Genomic DNA, 5,465 nt, shown 5'->3' on the forward strand with positions numbered 1-5,465 from the left:
TTAGAATATTTTACACGATTATGATAAGATATAAGCTTTGCTTTATAATTCACGCGGCGGCTTCGTTTGATGTTTCGCCGACGAGATTATCCGTGGGGCGGGGCGACGCGGTGACCTTAGATGTTGCTTTTAAAAATAGGTTAGATTTTAGGTAAAGTTTTTCTCACGAGTCATATTTTGTAATACTTGGAGGCTATAGACTGTTTGTGGATTATTTTTGGAATGTTAACGGGTATAAAAGAGAAAGAAGAGACTAGAGAAACGAGAGATCATTTTATATTTTTTTGTAAGAATATAAGTGAACTGTTTCTACACAAAATAAAAAAATATTTTAAATTACTTTGTATTTCTTTCTGTATACCTACCTTAGAATGGACTTGAAAAGAGCAACATAAGAGTTTCTTGTTTCTTCTTCTATAATGGTAACTGCTTTCCGAACTGGTGGTAGAGTTATTTTTTTGGCGGAATCTCAATAATTTTTATTTAAATTCTGTCAAAAATACAAAATAAATTTTTCGGATTTAAATTAATTAATTCAATACATTTTTTCCTGCATTGTAATATTATATGACAGGAATACATATTTTACACGCGTCTTTGTTATATTACTAGATTTCGGTAACGAAATAATATTCCTGTAAGTCGCCTTCTAGGGTAAACATAACCTATACCACTCAGGAATAATGAAACTTATTCATTATAGAATTTTTAAAACAATTAACCTATTCACATAAAAACAAACTCTTTTACTTATGTAGTTTAGATCTTACCTGTAAGTTGAAACCCAAAAAGGATGCCTGCATTGTTTTTTCTCCTAAAGCCGCTACTAAATTGCCTTCCAGTCTCTAGTACATAAACATTACAAGCCCCTAAAGGATTTTACAAAAGATCCGTAACAAATAGGAAGTTAATAAGTTCATTTTTATCGTGTATTTATCAGATTTTTATGAGAGGGACTGTCGACGCCCCTGAGGCCATTATTTTTAATTTTGCAATGACAGCTCCGTAAGAATCTTCGGATACACAATAAAGAATCAGAAAGAGATTTGGGCGCACTGGAAAGGGTGAATAAAAAATCTAACTTACATGAAGATCTCTTTTTAGAAGTTTTTTTTTGTTGATTTGAATGATGAGACGAGTTTGCCGTTCGCCTGATGGTAAGCGATACGACCGCCCATAAACAGTAGGAACACCATCCGAAACCTTGAATTATAAAGTATTGTTTGGTATTCCAGCGCGTTTGCCATCGTAAGACATGAGATGTTAAGTCTTATTATGTCCAGCAGTTACATTGGCTACACTGTTCTTTAAAACGGAACACAACCGTGACACACCGCTGCCTAGTGGCAGAAATAGACATTGCGGTGGAACCTACCCCGGCGAAATCTCACATATGAGAGACTTACCACCAGTATCATTATGTGATAATAAATCTTTACTAGAGTTTAAGAATACAAATGTTTCGTTTAAACTTTAAATTGTCAATCTGCCAGTTCAGCCGTAGCTTGAAATATGTCTATAAGTAGCAGGCAGGTGACTGGCGCGGGCCCTGGGGACGCCGCCCTTACGAGCATAAACGAAAAGGATTGCTTTCTTTATTATTTTTATTAGTGTACTGAATCTTTCTAGTGGCACTCTTAATGCTGATGTACAGGGTGGTGGAAATGTTGAATTAAATGTGTTTGATGTAAAGAGTAAACAAAATGTGTGTTGAGTAAAGATGCTGCGAACCATGAAGGTTAGTTGAAATAATTCGGATGGATGTAATAATAAAAATATCAGCCCTGTATTATATACTGTCCCACTGTCGGGCACGGGCCTCCTTTACTCAGTAGTAGAGGGATTAGGCCTTAGTCCACCACGCTGGCGTAGTGTGAATTGGTAGAGTTCACGCACTCTTAAAATTCCTAAAGAGAATTTCTCCGGTATACAGGTTTTCTCACGATGTTTTCCTTCACAGTTAAAGCAAGCGATAACTCACTAAGGATGGATACTAGAATAGAAATAAGGCTGGAGTGAAGTTATTCATATATATATTTTGACATGGAATTAAAGGTTACAAAAGCGCTTATACTTGTACAATGTACATGTTTATTAGTAGCAGAGCTTTTATATAAAATAAAATAGTTGGCATAAAATACTTTGTGCACCCGAAGTAAATCTTGTGATTTAAAGCAGGTCGAGTGAGTATTTATTAGAGAACATGTATCATTGTTCCATTGAAACAATTGTTTTGTTAGGCAAAAAAACAAAAAAGATAGACAAAAAAAACTAATTTATTTTACTTCTTATGGATAATTTTAATTAAAGTTCTTCATTACTGCCAAAACAAAAGTAATCATCCCGTAGGTTTTGTACAAACCCTCCGCAAACGCAGAAATATGTTAAACTAAGCACTTTACTCGCGAAATATAAAAACCCCGTAACCCGTGTAATGACAATTTAAAACTCAAAAACTTCCCCGTTTTGGACCATTTGGTTCCGACCGTATTGTCAGTCTGACGTCCAGTTTACGTAGACCCCTGAATGTGAACTCTGTGTATCTAAAGATTTTTAATGCGGTTCAAGTTACGCTGGTCTTGTTTTTACGATTGTCTCTTATTGTCTAAGGCATAGACAAGCGTTTTTATTATCTGTGGGGCGTTTTAAAGTGACGACCCTTAAGTGCTGTACCGATGCGCCTCCAGATGGGGTTGTAATTTTTGGGGATATATTTTATTTGTAACAGGTGTAATAATTTGTTACGGGTTTTATACGAATGGAAGATATTTTCGTATTTTTAAATGACGTTTTGCTTTCAACGGTCATTTCTGTCACGCATGTGCAAACTTTGGAATGAACTCTCTGCATCGAAATTTTCCCTAAAACTTGTCCTTGTTTAAACAAGGTTTAAAATAGTGCTTACCTCCCGGTAGGCAATGGCTCGGCTGTGCTTCTGGCATTGCAAAGTCCATGGGCGGTGAATGCTGCTTATCATCAGGTTGACGGCTTGCTCGTTTGCCTATATAGGCTTTAAGTTAATATCTCTACAGTTTTGAAATATATCTTTGATCGTTTATGATTTGGATTGTAGACTACAATTCCTGAGTAATAATTTGTCTCAAAATATGTTTTAATGTCAATGAATCTCTCTTCGATATTTTTCTGTTATATTCTGTATTTTTAAACCTTATTGAATAATGTAGAATAAACTTTACATATATCTTACAATCTTGCATGCAATCTTCAGATAAGATCCGTAGTCCACTCATAACTTTTAACTTTTAGGTTGGTTTAAATACGACTTACTAAACATGTTTAACGCTAAACACATTTAAAACTTCGTGCTGTCACTGTCATACATTAAGAGTGGATGAAGACAGCACTAAAATTAAAATTTATTTAGCGTTAATCATATTTACTCAGAGATTGTTAGTCAACCTTCGACATGGATCCTTAAAATTAAGTAAACTCCGCTCTGTAATATATCCAAGAGAATTACGAAAGTAAGGTCTAACCTCACTCATGCCATTTAGGGTGAAAATAACAGCATGATGTTAGGAAAATTAACGATGCAGCTTCGAAGTATACTACAATGGTTATAAATATTATGATTATATCGCTTTTGAATCTCTAATTTGTCACAAATATTGCGTCAAATGAAAAATACTGAGTATGAAAGTCACATAACAGTTGGGCATGTAGTTTAGACTCCTCAGAGATTTGCATAACTGACATGTCGCAATAGTGCCAATGAATCCTAATTAATTAAATTAATTCCATCAATTAATTCAGAGAAAGAAGGATGTTGATTATGTTTAATTATTAATATAGTTGGGATTTACGCAGGACGTCGATTCGGATGTGATATAAATGGTAATATCCAAAGAATAATATCTTTGACGGTCAAAGATAAAGAAAGAAACAAAACTTTATTGGTTTTAAATTGTAATCAAAATAATATTATTTCGTTTATGGGCGACACATGATGGTTTTAGAATACTAAAGATTTTAAATTACTTTCTATTTATATTCTTGAAGAAGCGACAATAATACGCGTGTGTTAGTGACATGATAGCAGTAATGAGCGTTGAAAATGTTTAAAAAAGAAGCCGCTACTTATGTTGATAATGTATTATCATTTATAGACATAATTGATTGCCTCCTTAGTGTAGGGAAACGGAGTTGTAATCTGTAAGGTTCTGCATTCAAATCACAGGCAATATTATGTTGTGTGGATTTTTTTAAAGATTTGCATGGGTTTTAAACGGGATAAACGGAATTTTTTTTTTTCTGATTTTATCGCGGTTTTAATATTGATTTGGGATTGACATACTTACTGGCGGTCAGTTTTAATAAAGCCAAATTCTGTATACAAGAGCCTTATAAAATGTGTTGTGCCGAATTTTCATTGCAATTACAGGTGGAAGTAATTTATAGCACTTTATCGAAAAGTTGGTAAAAATAAGCCGTTGGAAATTGTATAGGCAATTTGCCGCCATATTGTGTATGAAGTGATAGATTTTTATTATATTTTATTTATTGGGGAAAAGATAATTGTATATTACAATTAAATATAAGATTAAATAAAGTTAGCAGAGTATAGGCAAATATGGAAATAGATTGATGGCCGATCGATGCTACCGAGATTCCTCTCATGATAGGGTTACTTTGAGTAGAATTATCTTTTTCTTTATGCGTGCACTACAAAGTGACCCTACTGTATTCGATGGTAAGTGGAGTGGTGGCCTATAGAATATCGACTGTATAATTATTATCGACAGTCGACACGATTATGCCGGCCTGTTGGAACCGGATATACACAGGCTGATCCCGGAACGCGACACACGTACGTGGGCCACTATGTTGGTTTCACACCTTGTGTACGCTATCCCGGCGGATATAAAATACATCCTACCACAAGCAACAGCATGTTGTAATTGAAAAGATAATATAGCCAGCCAGTTACTGGGCAAACTGTGGCGACTGCAGTGTAGTATGATAGTTTGTGGTGGCTATCCTCGGGTTTTGAAGTCGATCAGCAACTTTATTCACATACCACTAACTTAAAAGTGAAGAAGCTTCTTTAAACCAATAGTAGACTTTCTTATTCACGAAATAAATGTGATTATGTTAAATTTATACCTTTTTTCATTATTGTTTGGCGATAGCTCGCGCTTCGGGTGATTAGGACGGAGAGGCAAAAGAAGATTGATTATGAAATTAAATAATTTATTTGAACCTGTAAAGTGTAAATTATTTAGATTCCGTCAATATTAACTCTACCATTTTGAGAAGCAGTTTTTACTAAAGAAGGACACGCAAGAAACTAGTGACGCTTTTTTCAAAATCAGTTAAAGGTATAAACTACAGTACACACAGAGAAAATTATAATCAATTTTTTTATTGTTGTTTAGAATTTAAGTTCAGTAACCTGCAAAAGCCAAACTATATATTAAAGACATAGAATTAAATATTTGCGATAT

Source organism: Manduca sexta, chromosome 6 (assembly GCF_014839805.1).
Source record: "Manduca sexta isolate Smith_Timp_Sample1 chromosome 6, JHU_Msex_v1.0, whole genome shotgun sequence".
NCBI classification, from domain to species: Eukaryota; Metazoa; Arthropoda; class Insecta; order Lepidoptera; family Sphingidae; genus Manduca; species Manduca sexta.